Here is a 20,477-nt window from a genome sequence, read left to right as displayed (position 1 = left end):
TCCCAAGTAGCTGGGAGTACAGGATTGAGCCACTGCACCTGGCCCATCTGTGTTCTTTCCATTCAGCCTCACTGTACATGAAGATTGAGTGTCATGGGAGCCCCAGCCCAGAGCAGTTAGGATGAAGATGCAGCTAGCTGGGTGGGTGGCAGACACACTACAAAGGAAGGTATTTTGAGGTTCTTTGGAGAGATACTCTGTTTCTTTTTTTTTTTTAATACATAGTTTGATCATCTTCACAGAATTCTGTGGTGAACAACATGGACAATGTGTTTCGAGAGAGATCCCTTGGATTAAGGACATGCAATACAGGTGTAGGGTACTGGGGTATCACCCCAAGAGAGGCAGTGGGAACGTAGTCCAATAGACTCAACTTTCCAGGAGGTGGGAGTGAGATGGGAACCCTGGCCCATGAATAAGGAGAAAATGGCAGTTGCCTGGTTGCCCAGGCCAGCTCCAAATAGGACTACATCTACCAGTCACCCACCAGGCATCCACCATCTGACACCTCAGGGCCACACTCCAGCTGCAAGCCACCTCAAAGACATGAGAGGGTTACTATAGACTTGGGGGCCAGTGGCCAGTGATGCCACCTGGAGGCCAGGTGGGAAGTCATGGGGATGGGGTTGGAAGGCCTCTTTGGGCTCATCTCCTCTGTATTCCTGGTGCTGCCACTCAGGTCCCCGAGGTAGAGGATTTGACCTTAGCATTGAGTTCCCTGGAATACATCTAGTGCATTCCTGCCTGTGCTCTCTCATTTGCTCCCCATTCCCATTTAAATATGACCCTTCTTTTAACTGATAGTCACAACCCTCTCCCTGATTCACACCACTCCACTCTCTCTACCATCTTTCAAACTCAGCCAGTTTCCTTTTGTAAAGTAAAATGTTCAGGAGGCCATTGACTGGGGCTGAACTCCTGCACTAGGTCCCAACAGATCAGCCCAAGATGGAGTCACTCAAGCTAATAAGGTTCCACATTACTAAGCCAAAACCTAAGCTGTTTATTTTAAGATCTGCTCTTCTGAGAAACCAGAAGAGGGGTAATAGCCAAATCCCTAGATTCCCTAGATGGGAAGTAACTGAAACGACCAGTCTGCTTGCTCCTTGCTTCATTTCCCCCAGCCTTTTCTGCCTATAAATCCCATCTCTCTGATCAGCCATGGTCTTTTATATCGTGTAGATTTGAATGCTGTCTGGGTCATGAATGCTTAATGAAAGCTAGTAGATCGTTAAAAGTCAGTTTGTTGAAATTTTGTTCTTTGATACGTCTTGCAATTTATTAACTACTCTCCATCTTACATATCCATCCACCAAATAACCAGATGCATAGCTCATGTGTCCTGCACTGCACTGGGTCCTCTGGGGCCAGGGAGAATGGGAGGAAGACACAAGACTGGTAAATGCAGGAACCAGAACCTTCACGTAAGGGTCCCAGAACAGGAGAGCAGTGGACTGAAAGTGGTTTCCCTGGGACCGGAAGCTGACGATCTGTGGGACCCCAGCCTCGGGGTTCACATTAGGGCAAGCTGCATAGGGTGTTGGATTTTCTGGCCCAGCCGCCACCCGCTGCACAGGCCAACAGCACCTCCTGGCGGCCGGCACATGGAACGCTCCAGCAGCTGTTTTTTAGCAAAGCCCAGAGGATTAAGGTGCCTCTTAAGAACTTCTATTTTGGGTTCCCAGTATTTCCATAATGAAATGCTAACGGGAGCAGCCAGATGGCTCCCCAAAGGACCCGAAAGCGGCCTCGTTCTCCAGCTTTCTGTTCCCCAGGGGTCAGATCTGCTCGTCTCTCTCAGATGCAGGTCTCTGTTCCACACGGTTTGTTTAAGGAGTCCCCGTGGGGCAGTCGCCATATGAGGACCTTCCTGAGCCTAAGTGTGACCTCAGAGGGAAGGCTGTGTGCACACGCAGAGTGACGTGTTGGAAAGAACACCGGATCCAGGATCAGGAGGCCTGGATGTCTGCCCTACGTCAGCCGCTAAGCAGTGGTGAGATAATAATTACAATAATAGCTCCACTTATTCAGTATTTACTCCAGGGCAGGCCTTGCACCAAGAGCTTCACATGCATCATGGCCGTTGATCCTCACAACAAGCCTATGAGGTTGATAGTTTCTCCATTTTACGGGAGGTTGAGTGTCTTTCCTAAGATCACTCTGTGTGGCAGAGTCAGGACTTGTGAGCTCCTGTGTCCGGGTCCCACTCTGCTACACTGAACTGTAAGCCAGACCCTACTGTTTTTAAACATTTCCCAGGTCACTGTGATGTGGCATCGCCTTGGGAATCTGTGGGGTTCCACCAGCCCTAGCGAACAGCAAGTCCAATGTTTTCCGAGAGGCAGGAGGGGAATTTTCCAGAATGGGAGAAGCCTGGGTTAGGACCTTGGTCCCCATGGATGCATAGTGTCACAAACCAACAGGAGCAGCACAGAAACTATCATCCTGACCACCGTCAGCGCTGTCGTGGTTAATAGGACAGGAGAGAAACTGCCTTCCCAATCACTCTTCAGAGTTTGTTATGCCACAGACACCCTGCTTCCTAGCTTTACTTTGGTACTGGGGTTTGAACTCAGGGCCTTAAGCTTACTAAGCAAGTGCTCTACCACTTGAGCCACTCCACTACTTGAGCCACTCCACCAGCCCCACCCTACTTCCAATTAATCTCAACTCTTCCAGAACTATTTTATGGTTATTTATTTGTTTCCTGCTGGTCCTCACCTTACCTCTGGCCTGGCCTGTCCACAGATACTCTGAGGAGAGGTCACAGGTTTCAGTGAGGCTCTCCGAGTGTCTCCCTGCCTCACATCCTGGAGTTTCTGTTTCCTTTCTCATTTATGTCTTTTTCACTGATAAAACCTCAGTTCCTGGGTAGCTTGATGAAGTCTGTTCTTGCAGGGTGAATCGCTTTCTTTGTGAGAAAAGAAGAGGAGCTATGTGGCAGAGCATTGATGGGAGCCCCCCTCCCTGCAGCTCTGATGGATAGGGGTGGGATGGGGGGGGGCAGAGGTAGGAGCAGGTGGGCCTCTCAGGTCATGGCAATTCTCTGCCCTTATTTCTGTGTCCTGCTCTCTTAGTTTTGTAGTGGGGGAAAATTCTATTTCATTTTGGTTTTTCTTTGCTTCTTTTGATAATTTTTAGAGATTTATCGATGCATAGATGATATACAATTGTACACATTTTATGTGTATGCTTTGATGAATTTAGACACATACGTACACCTGTGATACCACTTCTACAATCAAGGAAGTAAACGTATCATCGATTACCTCCAATATTTTCCCTGTATTCTTTTGAGCTTTTTTTTCTTTCAGCGGGACTGGGGTTTGAACTCAGGGCTTCACACTTGTAAAGCAGGCGCTCTTCTGCTTGAGCCACACCTCCAGTCCGAGAGCTCTCTTGATGTATTTTAAAGAGCATAATACAGTGTTGTTGACTGTACGCTGGCAGTGTTCTAGGGCTTATTTCTGTTGCATCACAGAAATTTTATACTCATGAACCAAATTCCTCCATTTCCCCTTCTGCCCACTCCCTGGCAACCACCTTTCTGCTGTCTACCTCCACACGACTAGCTGTTTTAGACCGCTCATGTAAGTGGCGTAGTGCAGTGTTTGTCTTTCTGTGTCTGGCTATTTCACTTATCAAAATGTCCTCTAGGTTGCATTTGGCAGGATTTCCTTCTTTCTTTAAGATTGAACAATATTCCGTTTACATATACATTACGTTTTCTTTATCCATTCATCTGTTGATGGATGTTTGGGCTGTTTCCATATCTTGACTACTGTGAATAAGGAAAAAGAAAATACAGTTTCTCAATACAAAGCAAACAAAGAAACATTGTAACTGTTGACAGAAGACCAGGCTGGGAGGGTAAATACTGGCTGGGGCATAATCAGGAGCCAGGCGTTCGTGGTTTACTCCTGTAATCCTAGTTGCTTGAGAGGCTGAGACAAGGAGGATTGTGGGTTCCAGGCCAACCCCATCTCCAAAAATAACCAGAGGAAATGGACTAGCGGTGTGGCTCAAGTGGGAGAGCACCTGCTCTGCAAGTGTGAAGTTCTGAGTTCAAACCCCAGTCCCATCAATCAAGCAATAATAATATACAGCAGGCTTCTGAGAGAATTGTACTGTCCTGGGCACATCTCTCCCAACCCACCCCAGCCTCTCAGAAAGCATTTGTCAGAGCTTTGCAGAGATCTGTTGCACAGACAGAGTGTGCTGTTCCACTAGGGATGTGTCTGAAAGGATTGATAAAGACTGGTATAAAATGTCACGGGGGCTGGTGGAATGGCACAAGTGGTAGAGTCCCTGCCTAGCAAGTGTGAGGTCCTGAGTTCAAATCCCAGTTCTTCCAAAAAACAAACAAACAAAAAGCTGTCCTTATATTTGGCTCTTTCTGCATCATTTCAAAACTCTCTTTTGGAGGAAACACTGGGGATTGCACTCAGGGCCCTTGCACTTGCTATACCAGCCACACCCCCAGACTTCAAAACTCTTTCATAGTGGCCAGCTCAGCTGATTCTCAAAAACTGGGGACCTCCATCTCCTCAGCCATACCGGTCAGGGGTACAAAATTGTCACATGATCAAGCACTAGCAGTCTTTTTCATGCTTTGTACCTGCCCCAGTCTCTAGGCATGGCCTCTGTGTTTCCTCTTTGGGGTTGTCCCAGAAAACATCCTACTGAGTTTGGCAGCTGTCTGGGGTGACATCTGCAGCAGCTGTCCCCAGGGCCTCTGAAGCAGGTGTGGGGAGGTATTGCTGGGGAAGACTTCCTCTCCACAGAGTGTGGACTTGGTGCCTTCTTTTCAGGGAACGTGGTCCATCCCACCCCTGGGCCACATGTCAGTGCCAATGCCGTGTAGCTTTGAGCTCCCAGGTTTTACCAAGATCCTTGGGTGAGCAGCCTTCCCTGTCTTCTTCCCAGGTACAAGCCTGCCAGCACCAGGCCAGGAGCTGCCCCCTGAGTGACCAACACCAAGCTGTTCCTCTGCCTGTCCCTCCCCAGGAAGGTACTCATCACTCTTGGACCCAAACCATCTGCCATTTCTCTTAGGAGGGGTTCTTTCTCAAAAGGCATTCTAGTCCCTTGTGCCAGGGGACCTCTGGGGATCCTGGCCCACAAGACATGTCTGAATCTCAGAGCAACACCCCACTGTGCATACGTCCTGTCAGCCTTATGTGATGGGTGGGCAAACTGAGGCCCTGGATGATGGATAACTTGCCTGAGGTCAAAACAGACTCTCTAGGTCCCTAGTACCTACCAAGCCCTGTGCTCACAACAAAACGTGCTACATGTCACATCACAGTTGTGCCAGAAGGTTATGTTTGAGATTTTCATTTTACTCTATTCCAGTCCCTGCAGGCCTGACCTGGCTGCTCCCAGGTGTGGACTGCAGAGGTTGGTCATAGCCAGGTGGAAATAGCTGGGGCCTGGTGCCCAGAAAGGCTGATAAACTGACACAGGCTCCCAGAGGATTCAGGCTTCCTCAATGTTAGGGAGGAATGAGGGGAGAGAATAAGCCACCCCAGCTGAGCTTGGAAGGGGGGTTTCTGGTCAGTACCATGCCAGTTGAGACCTGTCCCTCTGGGAACAGCTGTGACCTGTCCTCTAAGGGAAGCCCAGTACCCATACACACCTTCCTCATTCCCTGGACTCTGGGCTCCCTGTGTGGGAGGAGTGGCAGCTCTTCTGGAAGGAGCATGGGGTAGGGAGAGGTTATTATTTAGAACCTGTTGGGAACTGAAGGGCAGCCAGCCCCCTGAACTCATCTCTCAGATTTGGTCTCTGTCTCTTTTAAAGTATTTAATTTTGGTGGTGGAGGTGTGGCTCAAACCATACAGTGCCTGCTTTGCAAGCACAAAGCCCTGAGTTCAAGTCCAAGTCCCACCAAAAAGAAAAAAGAAAGGGTTGACTCTTTTATAAACTCCAGTTTGTTTGGTGAAGATGCTCAGTAAAAAATAAAAAGCTCTCATTGATGATTATTTTATTTCTTCTTTCCCCCCATCAAGGAGAAATGTCACTCATTTAGTATCTGCTACATTCCAGGGGCTGAGTAAGTGGGTTCCTCCCTCACATAGATTCCTTTGCCTGTGGGGCTGCTCTAGCAGCTGTCTTGTCCTGCTCTGCTCTCCCACCCCAACCTAAAGCACCTCTGAGGCCAGGTGTCGGTGGCTCATACCTGTAATCCTAGCTATTTGGGAGGTATCAACCAGGAGGATCACTATTCAAAGCCAGTCGGGCAAATAGTTCCAGATATGCTCTGTCTCGAAAAAACCCATTACAAAAAAAGGGATGGTGGGGTGGCTTAAGGTGTAGGCCTTGAGTTCAACCCCCAGTACCAAAAAAAAAAAAAAAGCCCCTCTGATACCTCCTGGGAGGTGCTCCTGCCCCTGACATGGCACCAGCATTCAGCACAGCCTGCCTGGCTCAGGACCTGCTTACCTGGTGGCAGGGGCAGCCTCAGGTGGCGCCCTCTCACCCATCCTTCTCTTGAGGAAGCTCCCCTAGGGCCTCACCTCAGCCCTGCTTCAAGCCTGCAGCCTATTGCTCTGCCGCTGGGGAGTTTTTCTCCTCCTCTCTGTTTCTCCCCTCCCCCCCCACTTCCCTCTCTCTCACACTGTCTCTCTTTCTCTCTGTCTCTCTCTATCTCCTTCTCCCTCTCTCTTGTTTCTTGAGCTCCCAAGGGTCCAAATTATTCTCCTCCTCCTCTGGATGCTGGATCTATGGTCTAGTCCACAGGTGAAAGGGCACTGTAGGCTCCAGGCAGGATTGCAGAAAACTGCCTCTCCTTCTGCCTACACACCCTGCCTTCCTGTCATCCTCTTGCAACCTGGTTTCCCAAGAAGGCTGATCCAAGTGGGGTCCCAGGGACTCTGGGTTGCAGAGGAGGGCTGCTGAATTTGGACAAGACAGGCTCCCCCCCTCCTCCCACCTCCAGAGGCCGGGAGTATCCAACCAGGAGGACTCTGGGACGGTCTTCAAACGGCAATGAAGTGAACCAGAGGTCTCCGCAAATGACTCCAGGGCCTGGTGGTGAGGGGCTTCCTTGGTGGGGTGGAGGAGACAGGGCCTGCCCCAAACCTGATGAGTGTGACTTTGTGGCCTCAAAGATTAGCAGATCCAAAGCCTTCCCCTGTTCAAATGAACTCAGTGTACAGCGGGAGAAAAAGCTTGTCTTCCAGGGGCTGTTGCTGGGGTTATGCAGGACCCCTGCCTTGCGCCCTTTGACTACTGTCACTTGGAGAAAGCAGAGCCCAGGCATAACTAGAGGATGTGTGTGCTCGTGGAAGCCACATATGGGCGGAGATGGCTCTGGTGCTGCCCTGGCCTCAGCACTCGGGTGTGCTGGGGTACAGATGTACCACAATCATCTGAAGTCCCACTTTCTGAAGGTAGAGCCCTGGCCTAGGTGTTCAAAGACTCCCACTTACCAGCCATGGGACCCCAGGGCTCTAGGTAAGGGCTCATTTCCTTACCTGTGTGATTGGAGGTGACACTCCTGCCTGTCCTTTCTCATGTGAAGTCATCAGTGTGTTTTGAAAACTGCCCAGTGCCGCAGACATGCAAGGTGCTCTGAGACTCTGGTTACTGTCCCAGGGAAGAATGAGGACCAGGGCTGTCTGTGTTCAGGGCAGCTCCTGGCCTGGTTCTTTTGAGCTGAGCTTGAGAGAACTGGATAGCCATCAGCTCAGTTGTAGGCAGAGTTCACTTGAGAGGTCACAGTCAGCCCCACCTTCCTTGGCACTGTGTGGGCTTCTAGGGTTTCATCAGGAATGGAATGGGTGGCCCTGGACACCTGTGATAGCACTGGGAGCAGCTGGACTTTTCTGTTGGGCATAACATTGGGTCTTTCAGGTCAGCTTGCAACAATATGAGTTTGTTTATTTCCACCCTGCTAACCTGAGTTAACCTGCCTGCCCTAGCCCAGGGCAGGTGCAAGATACAGGCTTCTTCCCAAGAGTGGGGAGGGGGAGGCAGAGCAAGTGTGGCCCCAGGTCCAGGACAGTCAGCTGAGTGGGAAGCCCAGAAAAAGGAATCCTTCCACACTAGAGAAGCTCACACTTGTGGTGGGCTGGAAAATGTCACCTAAGAGATGGAAAAGAAGAGGTGGCAGATCGGGAGCTAGACTTGACATTTAGGGAGGCCTGCCAAAGGAATGCAAAAGAACAGGTTTACAGGCCCCAGGAGGGAGCTGCGGGTGAATGAAAGTTCCTTCCTAGGCTGTCCCTCTGCCTGTCCCACCCCAAGCCCTCACCTGTCTACTTGAGAGGTCTGTCAACATCTTCAACCCCAGTATCATTTGATGGTCCCCTCTCGTCTACGGCCATACCACCCTGAACGCGCCCGATCTCGTCTGATGGTCCCCTCTCTAACCCATCCTCTTGGATTAAGGAAAAGTAAAGACCCCTTTGCGGGAGGTGACTTTCCTCCTCCCTTTGATACTGTGACAGGTGTCTTAGAAACCCCTTTATAGCTTACAAGTCATATGCACTTGCGGGAAAGAGTAATGCAAACAATGAGTATACCATGAAAAGAAAAGTGTCCCCTCCGCCCCACTTGGCTTCAGGCTCCCTCTGCCACCAAGGCCAATGAAAGTATTCCTAACTTGGTAAAGCCAAGGAAGTGGGGTTGCTGTCCTCCCTGTGAGTATATCTATTACATTTTCATGTGGCTCCAAGCACTAATTTCCAATTCTAACTCCAAGCTTGTAGAATAATTCAAGGCGTCCATGACAGGGAAAACACCCAGGTGCTGGGTGATTCCAAGCCAATGCTGTGGATATGAGCTCCATTATTTGATTTTGCAATTGTTTGCTGCAGAGTCATCTTTCTAGGTATGCCTGGCCTGGTTGGAATGGATTCAAGTTTGGATTAACTGAGCTGAAAGCCATCCGTAGGGTGGGGGTGGGGTGATCTGAACACTGCAGCATTTATTTTTCAGGGGACTGGGGAGGGGAAGTTGGCATAGACACTTAACAGCATGAAATGATCTAAAAGGCAGAAGGTTGAGCTGTCCCCAGGTCTCTCTCCCCTGCCAGGAGTCTCTTCCTGGGGGTTAATTCGAACCTATTTGAAGCCAGTTCTGCACTGCGTGCATGACCTGGCAGGAGATGTAGGGGTCGCTCCACCTGTCCCTCCAAGCTTTCCCTGCTGCACCCCTTGACTGGAGGGAGGCCACCTAAGCCACACACCAGTGGGCTGCTTCCCCTTCTAGCTTTGGTGGAAAGACAGTGAGGTTGGTGTTTGCAACCTTGACTCCCTCCTGCTGGGTTGAGGCTGACCTCTCTCTCCTGAAGTCCCCCTGGTCCTCATAGCCAGCCCTTTATTATAACTACACCACATCCCAGATCCTAGACAACAACCAAAACGATACTACTAAACCAATCTCCATCTTGGGATGAGGGGCTCAGAAAAGGGGGCCAGTGACCCAGAAAAATGACAAGAACACAGATGCTGTGGTAAAGATCATAGATTTAGGAGTAAGACAGATTGGATGCATCCCCATGTCACCACTTACAAGATGTGTGACTTCAGACAACATAATTAACCTCTCTGAGCCTCGTTTTTCTCAATTTCATTTCTGTAAAATGGAGACATTAATACCTCCGAGCGTTATTGCTCTGAGTATGAGAAAGATATGTATGCAAAGGGCAGAGTAAGACCTTTGTGACACTGTTTGGCAGCTTAAAGCAAAGACTCTGGAACCTGACAATTTGGTTAGCATTCTCCTTAGTGGCTATGTGACCTTGGCAAGTTAACATATATTGCTGAGCAAATTTTCTCATTTGCAGAATGGGTTCACTGTCATTCTCACAGGGCTGCTAGGAAGAAGTGGGATAGCATATGTCAAGAATTAAATCCTTTTGAGGAGCCAACTAGGGATCCAGTGCACCCCACTCCAACCCCAGTATCCTCTCTACCCGTCCTCCTGGATTAAGGAAAAGTAAAGACCAAAGTCATGACCCCTTTGGGGGAGATGACTTTCCTCCACCCTGGGCTGGCCAGGGGGTTTAGGACAATGTGATTTCTCATTGATTTCCCACAGTGGTGTTCCCTTCCTCAAAGTGGAAGGAGTTAACCACCATCCAAGGAATTTTCAATAAATTTTTATTATTTATATGTTGAACTCAAAAAAAAAGAGAGAATTAAATCTTGCCTGACCTTTGTAAGTACTGCATGAGCATACTAATTATTTGATTCTTTCTAATGTGTCCCCTGTAGCAGGTAGGCCCGGGATGTGGCGTGAAGTCAGAGCTTGTCTCCTGGTCTGTAGAAGATCTTGACCACATTCTCCCTGGCTGCCTAGTTTTTTCCCAAAATTCTCCCAATCTGGATCTCCTACCCTTTCCACCTTCTATCTCCAGCTGCTATCTACAACCTCCTCAGACACTTTGTCAGTCCACAGCAGCTCCAGCCCCTTGGAACAGGGCTGGCAGCTTCTTGGACCTCCTGGGTCTGTCTTCTGTCTGAAAAGCCTTGTTAGTCACTGAAATGAGTGCTGCCCTCCTCCAGGAGCGTGCCAGGTCTTGGCTGAATCACCTCCTACACCGTGTGGTTATCCCAACTGGCAACAGAGGCCCTGTGTGCTGCTTTTGTGTGTAGCATTTCTTTCCATTGCGTGAGTCAGAAAACACCAGTCACTCAGCCATGTGATCCCTCAATCTTCTGCCAAGGAGCTGTGTGCAAAGGATTGCTGGAAAATCCTTGAAGGATGGGGAGGACAGCTGCAATTGCCAGAAAGGGGGCTGAGCTGAGAGGACTGGAGGTTGGACTGGGTTCTTCGGCCTCATGAGACTAAAGAGAGAAGTTGCTGGGGCTCTAACTCAGGTTACCCCACCCCTAGAAAAATAATGTGATTATTTTGTCTGATTACGAATGAAAAGGTTTTTTATGCAAAAATTCTGGTCAATTCAGGCCTTTGGGAAACAGCCAATGTGCTGGGCCTTGGAGCAGAAAGGGAAGGTTCTGGGGAAAAGCCCGAAGACGCCTCTCTTCCGAGTTAATATTCAGTTGGGATCCATGTAGCCATAAAATGACCTCAAGGACCAGAGAGCAGGTTGAATAAGGGTAGTGAACAGTGAAATACAAAACATTCTCCAAAGTGGTTTTGGGCATCATTGTTTGACCAGCACATCAGATAGAAATAGCAAATGGTTAAGACCATAGATTCAGGTGCCCTTGGGCGGATTCACTTTTCTTTGCCTCCATTTCTTTTAATTTAATTTAATTTGATTTGTATTGTTGTGCTGGGTGGGGATACATTGCAGCATTTACAAAGGTTCTTACAATGTATCAAATATATCATACTGAATTCACCCCCTCCATCATTCTCCTTTACCCTCCCCCCATTCGAGAAATAGTTTCAACTGGTCTCTTTTTTCTATTTACATTCATGTGTATACAGCATTTGCACCACACTCACCTTCTTATACCCTTTCCCTACTTCCTCCCCCTTTCCACTGGTATCAGCTCCCCCCTCCCCCCAGCACCCCCCCCCCCCGCCCCCAGGACCTGTTCCACCCTCTTGTTTTCTGATTTTGCAAAAGAAAGGAAAAAGAAAATACATTTTTGATTGTTTAAGATAGCTACACAGGGAATTTCCTTGTGGCACTTCCATGCATGTTAAGTATTACATCTCAATTTGGTTCATTTCCTCTATTTTTCTTTCCACTTTAGTCCCTTTCTTATGGTGATTTCAACCAGTTTAAATATTCTATATTCGGTCTTGTATAGAGAGTACATCAGCCATATTCACCTTAACGTCCTTTTTTTTACCCTTCCCCTCTTGTGTGTGACCTCCCCTTAGCCTGTCCTGTTTTTCATAATTTTACTATATTTTTAATAGGTTTCTATTCCACAAATGGGAGAAAACACATGACTTTTGGCCTTCTGGACCTGGCTAACTTCACTTAAGATGAAGTTCTCCAGTTCCATCCATTTACCTGCATAGTAATGTTTAGTTCTTAGGGTTGTTATCTAATTGGTATGCCAGCTGTTGATGTTCAAAAAAGAAGACTGCTGGGTTGGGTGGCATGTGGCTCATGCCTGCAGTCATAGCTACGTGGGAGGCCGAGATCAGGAAGACTGCAGTTCAAGGCCAGCCTGGGGAAGTAGTTCAAGAGACCCTATCTCCAAAATAATCAGAACAATATGGACTGGGGGCATTGTTTAAATGGTAGAGGCTGCCAACTGGTTCACACATATTAGGCTCCAACTCTGGCTGGGGATGGTCAGAGCAGCTCCTATTTAGAGTGTCAAGTGTTAAAACCCCAGAACCACTGCATGGCAACAAAGTCCCCTGCACTACAAACATCAAAGTTGGAATTCGAAACACTCCCACCCAAAGTCAAAGTCAAAGTCAAAGGGGTCATCAGGCTGAACAGCACTCAGTAAGTGACTATTAAGACCCATCATTGTCTACATCATATTTCTGCCAAGGCACAAGCTTTCTGGGCCCATCGCCACCACGCAATTCACTGCTTTTTACTTCTCACCCAAGTTTTCCACTGGCCAGGACCATTTACGCTGCCCAGCTCCTGGAGGTGCCTGAGGAGAGACCACCACGACTGGATCAGGGGTGGCAAGGTCTGAGGCCAAGTTCTTCATCCACAGTGTGCGTTCAGAACTCTCCGCAGGATTTCCACAAAACCCAGTTGCTCCAGACCCCTCCCAGGTGTGGTAGAGCTCTCTGAATGACTGTCAGGATTTCAGGGCTTACAGTACTTGAGAAGGTCAGCAGCTTCCTTCCACGCAGGGCAAGAGGGGAACATGGGGCCTGCGCATCATGGTGAAGCTCCAGCATCCTGTCCTGTGTTGGGCTTGTCTGAATCAGTGAGCAAAAGAGACCGGGGCGCCTTCTCCTCTCCTTCCCTGCTGACATTACTTAGGCAATGCCTGGCTTCTGTGACATGGCCTTCTGGCTTCCCTACCAGCGGCCTTATCCTTTCTATATTTCACCCAGAATTATTGCTACAATGATTTTTCTAACTGCAAACTGGATTCCATTGAATAATGTTAACGAATTCCAGCAGAAGGTCCTGGTTGGCACTCGCTTCTCCCTGGAAGGCTTCCCACTGGCTACAATGCATCCCACACTTCCTTCCAGGCAGATTTTTAGCCCACCTCTCAGTCTCACCTCTCACTGCTCCCTGCTCCCATGAAATACCTGCATCCTCTGAGGGTAAGAGACTCAAGCCTCCATGCTTTTGCTCGTGCTACTTCCTGGGCCCGGCCTGCCAGTCAGGCTGGCCCTATTGTAAAAAACTGCCAGGCTCCATAGAGAAGCTGCGTCCTCTGTGCAGAGCCAAGAGCTACTTCCCCATGCTGACTTTGGATCCCCGATGCTCTCTGACAGTTCTAAAGAAGCAGCTGAAAGATTTGATGGCCATCCTGGATCTGGCCACGAGAGGGCAGTGAAGTGTAGAGGAGGGTCTGGTCAAGGTGGCTGCAGACTCCTATAGACACTGGCATACCTCACTCCTGGAATGTTGCACAGCCACTCTGTGAGCCCCTGGGCTCTGCCACTCCCTCTTGACCCCTCTATGCACACAACCAGCCCAGCTATCTCCCGTAACCATTATTTTAATCACTTTCTTCCTCCCCACCCACTCCATGTTTCCTCAAGAACGTTCAGTGGTTCATTATTATTTCCACAGTAACCCCACATTTCTCGTTTTGAGTTCCTTGTGTTTATTAAACAGTGTTGCAACTTCAATAGCAATGTTTTAAAATGAAAAAAAAAAACCCTGAGATTATACATCCATCTCATAATTTTCTCACGTTTTCCTCCTTGCTATGTAAATGTATATGCACACGTATGTGCAGGTATGCACAAGTACATGTGCACAGATGTGTGGTTGTGGTCAGGACATAGATCCAAATTGGAATTTTTCCATTTGAGACTATTTTGAAACCATGGTTGCATACATATCAATATGAAGAAATGTCACTTTGACTCTCAAGGCTATGCTTACTGGTCTACCCACACCAACCTCTCCTCCAGCCCCCAGATTCTGCTACACTTTTGAGGCTGGAATATTGGCCATTGCCCCATGCTGGGTGTCCAAATTCCCCAGTGTGTCTCAGAAGCACCTCTCTTTGCTTCTCTACCTTCCTGCAGCATGGATCCCTCTAGAACTGCCTTTTGTAGACCTAGTTAAGGATCTTGAGATAAGAAAATCAACCTGGATTAGCTTTTGGGCTCTAAATACAATCACAAATATACTTATAAGAGTGATTTTTCACCTGGGCACTGGTGGCTCACCCCTGTAATCCTAGCTACTTGTGAGGCTGAGATAGGAGGATCAAGGTGCAAAGCCAGCCCAGGCAAATAGTTCACAAGACCCCATCTCCAAAAATAACCATAGTAAAATGTGCTGGAGGTGTGGCTCAAGCAGTAGAGTGCATATTTTGCAAGTGCAAAGCCCTGAGTTCAAACCCAAGTTCCACACACACACCCCCAAGAGTGATTTTTCTCCCAAATAATATAACATCCCCAGATTCTGAGGGCAAGGTCATGGATGTATCTTTTGGGGTCTACCATGGAACCCACTGAAATCTCCATTATGAGGCTGTTCAGAATTGGCTCTAGGGATCCACAAAGAGCAGAGCAGGGTTGGTGATTCATCACATTCGCAGTGTGTGAACAGGACTTGGAAAACATCTCACTCCAGCCCCAATGGCAATCAAGTGAAGGAGGTCTGGGCTGCTGCTGGCTATGTATCAGTCAGGATCAAATAGGTTAAGCTACAGTAACAAACAGCCCCAACATTTTTGTGGCCTGAGACAACACAAGTTTTTGACCCTGAGTTGTTCTCACTCCAGGACCTGGGTGATGGAGCATCTAGCTTCTGGGATGTCACTGGCCTCTATGGCACAGGGGAAAAACTGGGTGAGTTCTGAACTAGCCTTTAATGCCAGTTCCACCCAGAAATGACATTCTGGTTGGAACTTCTGTTCATGTTTCTTTGGCCATAGCACATACAATGGTGGGAATTGCAATCCAATGCTGTGTTCCTGGAAGAAGAACTGGAGCCTGTATCTGTATTTTTCAGAAAGCAGCATAGGTTTTGGACAGCTCTGGAAGAAGAGTCTGGTGATGTCTTTAGCACAGAGTCATCTCTGACTTGGGTCTCCTCACTAATTAGGTCACTGTTTTTTTGGTGTTTTTGTTTGTTTGGGCGGTACTAAGACTTGAACTCAGGACCTTGTGCTTGCTAGGTAGGTGCTCTACTGCTTGAGTCATTTCCCCCAGTCCTTTTATGTTTTATTTATTTTTCAAATAGGGTCTTGTTTGGACCATGATCTTCCTATTTACACTTCCCACATAGCTGGGATGACAGGCCCTATCATGTCTACCTTTTATTGGTTGAGATGAGGGTCTCACAAACTTTTTTTGCCCAGGCTAGTCTCAAACCACAATCCTCCCAAATCTCTACCTCCCAAGTAGCTAAGATTATAGATGTGAGCCACCACACCTGGCTAATCAAGGCACTGTTAAAAACAATATTTCAACAAACATAGTTTAAAGATCTAATTGACTTTTATTAATGATTCATGAATGGGGCAGTAACCTGCCCCAAACAGAAGGAGCTCCACTGGGCATGGAAGAACAATTGGTTTTTGTAAGGTAGGTTGAGCAGGAACAAAGAACAGAATACACAACAAAGAAATTGCTTAACATCAAGTTTATTTTCCTTGTAAGGGTTAAAGCAAAGGGAGTTCCTTACCATGCCAGCTCAGTTCAACTGGGATCTTTCTGATTGGTTGCTGTGCATCTCCTGTTTTTAGGGAAAACTGGCCTGCTTGGGGATTTTTTCCTGCTTCCTTAAAGTTTCAATTACTGATTATATGGCATGTAGCACGAGTGAACCCATTTTGGTTTTGTCTACTGGGGCTTAGTGCAGAAGTTCATTCAAAACAATGGCCTCCTATAAATTGCACTTAACATCAACATGGATTGGGTGCAGTGAGTTTGAGGAATGAGCCTCAACAACCTGTAGGTTTTGCCTATGATCTTGCTGCAACCCGCAGGCACTCACTCAGGCTAACTCAAGCTCAGAACGAAGTAATGGGAAAATGTATTGGATGGTCCATGGAATTGATGAGTACCTGGCAAATCAAGGGAGGCTAGGCAGCTGAGAATTCAGATACAGTCATGCCATCAGGTTAGGACACCATGCTGTCCCTGCTGTCAGTTACTGATTGCCAGAGTCTTGGCCCCATGCTAAAGGTATGCATTCTTTCTAACTGTCCTCGAGTCTAATCTCTGGGCATGAGCATCACCAAAGCTAAGCCTGTGTCATGTACACACCCAAGAGGACCATCTGCTTCCCTTCAAGAAGGTGACCTTCTGGACACTTCCACCTGGGGAAGGACCCAAACACAGATAGGTAAAAGTCAACAGCCATCCATCCCTACTGAGATGCACTTTCCAAATGAGCTCATTCTGGAATGTCAGGAGTTCACTTACTATCCAACGAACCCCTTCACTGCTTTTCTGGGAAGAAGAGCATGAACAGGTATGGCATTTGCTGGGTCATCCCCAGTGTTTATCCCACAGAGGCCACCAGTGTCCACCCAATAGAACCAAGATGAAGGGTTTAGATGTGGTCATCCCTCTGTTCACCCTAAATGAAGAGGACTGGAGGGCAGGAAGAAGGAAAAGCATCTGTAGCCTCTTCTTTTCTTTTTCTTTTTGGCAGTACTGAGGTTTGAACTCAGGGCTTCATGCTTTTTAGGCAGGTGCTCTTCTGCTTGAGCCATACTCTTGTCCTTTCTATTCTGGTTATTTTGGAGAAAAGGTCTCACTTTTTGCCCAGGCCAGCCTGGATGGTGATCCTTCTATTTTACGCTTCCTGCCATCACTGGGATGACAGGGGCACAACACCACACCCAGCTTTTTTTCCCCCAATGAGATCCGGAAAGCAAGCTTCTATGGCTGAGCTGGCCTGGAGCTATGATCCTCCTGATTCCAGCCTCCCAAGTAGCTAGGATTACAGTCCTAAGCCACTGGTGCCTGACACAACTACAACTTAACACTATATCTTCATAGGATAGGCAGCAGTCTGTTAGGGAAAATGAGAATTTAATTGAAAGTGGGGTGAAAGAATCTACATTGATGATTTAATCTATGGGATCTACACTAATTCTAGGTAATGTCAAAGTTGACACCCCTTGTCCTCAGAAAACTAGAGAATTGTGTGGCATAAAACCCCACACATTTGCTGTCAGGGTATTCTGCAAGTAGAGAAACTATTTTTCCCCTTCTTTATACTGATTTTTATTTATTAAACCTGGAACCCTTTCTTGAGAATGCTGCTTTTCTTTGATTTATTTTGGGGCTCAGGTGAGTTTTTCTTGTAATAAAAGTTTTAATTACCAAAAGAACTGAAGTTTGTGAAAGTCATGGCTCACTCTTCATTTTTTTTTTCCTCTCCACATTGAAAAACTTAGCTACAGTGCATGTCCAATTAATTCTTCTACCTTATATACCTATTTTACAGAATCCCTGTTGTGGCCCAGGCACTGCTGTAGACAATGGAAATAAAATGAGAAGAATAAGGTGGTGCTTCTGTCCTGCAAAGGGTCTCTCTCAATTTGTTGGGGAAAGATGGACAGTCACCACTGAGCATATGTGATGGGATGCACAAGGTGCAGGAGAGATCACAGCAGAGTAGTGAAGAATGGTTCGGAGTGACGCTCACTGGATCATTAGTCAAGCACAGCAGCTGGAAGGCACTAGCTGTCTTGGACTTCCTTCTCCTTATAGCTTAAGACTAAGTAATAGATAACGGCTTCCTGTTAGGTTGACTTGAAAATATGACACAAGTGAGCCATTTCCTTGAGGCCTCTTCAGGATGCTACTCAAGGATTTGCCCAAGGTGGCTGGTTTGGGCAGAGGAGAGGGCATGATCTAGGATCCATCTTTGACCATGTCCTCCTGGCTCTGACTAGTGACAGGAGTGTGGCAGAGAGAAGTCAAGAGAGTCTGGAGGAGGAGTTCAAAGGGCAAAATGCTCTCTACTTTATTAACTCCCAAGTAAACAACTTAGATCTCAGTGGAGGTGAGTAACCTGGGAGGAGCCCAGGTCAGAAAGGACGGAGTTGCACTCTATTGCCCAAGAAAACAGCAAGAGCAAATGAGAGTTCTCTGTTACCACGAACACTGATTATCTCCCCTCCCTTTTTAAAGTCATTACAGGGAATTATTTCCTTTCTAGAAGAGTCTGTCTTCTGAGAACTGGGACTGGCTTTAATGGAGCACTGTGGGTCTTCCACACCCACTGTGGACTGGGCCACCTGCTGAGGGCTGGAAAAAAGACTTGTGGATGACCATCTAAGGTTCTATCTAACAAGGCACGTGGTAGGGCCCAGCCACTGGCATCAGCTTTAAGCTTGGGTCACTCTTGGTTAGGAAGTCTCCAGCATGTGACCAGACCTTGGTGGACTCAGCAGTCGTGTGGGCCGTGGAGACAAGGTTAGAGACAGTCTCATGGGCGTCCAGAACAACAACAGCTCACAGTCCCAGGATTAGTGAACCAACCGCAAGCGTGCAGAAAACAAGAACATTGCTTTCTCTTGCTCCTACGGGCAGCCAGAAATAGAACTCTGCCCTTTGTCCTTGAAGAGCTGAGGCAACTGCCCTGAGTGGGTGTCAGTGACCACAGGCCCCTTTGTTCCTCTCTCCCACACACTCTCCGACTCCTTCCTTCTGCCTTTGACCCTCAGCGCCCATCCCAGCGCAGTCTGAGGGCGGTGTGTGAGTCGGGCATCTGGGAAAGGTGATTGCTCAGCCCTGCAGGAGGAATGATGCATCCTATCTGGAGCATGTGATAAGCTCCTGATACCATTGCCTCCCAAAGCCTACCCTCAGCACAGTTTCCCAAACCCCCACAACACCCGGACCCGGCGTGTTCACAAACGTCTGGCTTTCTCCTGGCAGTCCGTCCAGTGTCAGACACATGACTTTAGGGTACAGGTTTTTAAATGTCATTAACCAAGGCTGACAGTGAGAAGTACTGTGCCCCTTAGGTTGCAGCCTGTGCATTCTATAACATTCTATGCTGAATGCTTTTCATCTGAGGACCTCTGACTTTCTGCAGGCTTCCCTTCCCAAAGTTCCACTCTGGGCAGCCCTGGGCAGACTGTGGGCAGAACTCAGGAGGGAGGAGAGGAATGAAGCATTTATTCCCCATTGATTTGCCACAGTCTAGCTGGTGCCCTCAGCTGATGGTCGCAGCTCTTGGACAGCTTTCTCCATATCACTATGTCTCTGAATTCTGGAAGTCTCAGGGTGATAATTAAGCCTTATCTTCCCTAACTCCTGTCCACATCTGTGTAAACAATTTCTATTAAATGCTCTATCTTTCTTTGTACTTTTTTTATTGTGCCTATCTTTCTTTGGTAGGGCCTTGACTCATTATGTATCCATGCAGTGTGTGTGTGTGTGTGTGTGTGTGTGTACACACACATATGTACATCTATATACCCACCAAAGAGTCATATTCTCTATGAAGCACTCTGATATTTGTTCATGTGCTTTATTTAGTGTTTAAAGAATGCTCATCTCATCCACTAACCTGACTCCATAACTCGTGTATGGGTCTTGATCCCCAGTGAGAAAGGCATGGCTTTAGGGCCAGCCTGCTTCCAGTTGGGGAAGCTCAGTTGGCTGTCCTGGGTGCCCTCATATGACTCTGCAGGGTGGGTGCCTAACATGGATCCCCTTGAGGAAGTCTGGACTCTCTCCAGGGACCCCACAGTGGGTAGCTTGTGGTCATAATATTCCCACAGCTGGTTTTCCACTTTGTGGGTCTAGAAACCTGCATTTGTTAGAGGCATCCAAGGTGTCACACTGGAACCTGAGTGTAAACACCAGGGACCTGACTTACCCACTTACAGTGAGTGGGTTGTGTTCACTCCTCAGCACTCTTTCTCTGGAAGGAAATTCCACCAGAAAGCCTGGCTGTGGTCAGAGGGTGCTTGGCCAGCACAGCCCTACGAAAGAGGGTGATTAGAGCCTGGAGGAAACTGCTGCACACCTGGGTGGCTCCAGGATGCTCTGCTCTCTGCTTCTCTTTGTTCCCACCACCCTTGCTGGACTGCCCCCTCTGGCTGACCTAGCAGATCACTGCTTAGTTTCCTTTTATGCCTGAGCAATTGAAAACTCGTACCTCAGTTCTTGTGGTGCTGGTGGCTAAGGTTTGAATGTGTCCCCGCAAAGTTAAGCTGCTGGAGACTTAATGCCGGAACCCACCAGTTTATGGTATTTGGAGGTAGGGCCTCTCAGGGGATTAGACACTGTCATGAGGGCAAAGACCTCATGGTGGCATTAGTGGAATGAACAGAAAAGAGAACGAGCTAGTGAGGTTGCTTGTCTCACTAGTGATGCTCTCTGCCATGTTAGGATGCAGCACAAAGGCCCTCACCAGATGCCAAGCAGGTGCAGGCACCACACTTTTGGACTTTTCAGTC

The 20,477-nt window shown here is 48.0% G+C and overlaps 1 long non-coding RNA gene across 1 annotated transcript; it reads right to left on the bottom strand.

Moving 5' to 3' along the window:
- Positions 1–3,179: 3,179 nt before the first annotated feature.
- Positions 3,180–7,670, bottom strand: LOC141413941 (uncharacterized). The gene is made up of 2 exons (XR_012438996.1): positions 7,479–7,670; positions 3,180–3,781 (listed from the first exon to the last, which is right to left on the bottom strand). It is a non-coding gene; the product is annotated as an uncharacterized lncRNA (long non-coding RNA).
- Positions 7,671–20,477: the final 12,807 nt, after the last annotated feature.

Source organism: Castor canadensis, chromosome 11 (genome assembly GCF_047511655.1).
Source record: "Castor canadensis chromosome 11, mCasCan1.hap1v2, whole genome shotgun sequence".
Lineage (NCBI taxonomy): Eukaryota > Metazoa > Chordata > Mammalia > Rodentia > Castoridae > Castor > Castor canadensis.
Note: the sequence above shows the minus strand (reverse complement) of the source record. Positions and strands in the feature narration are given on the sequence as shown.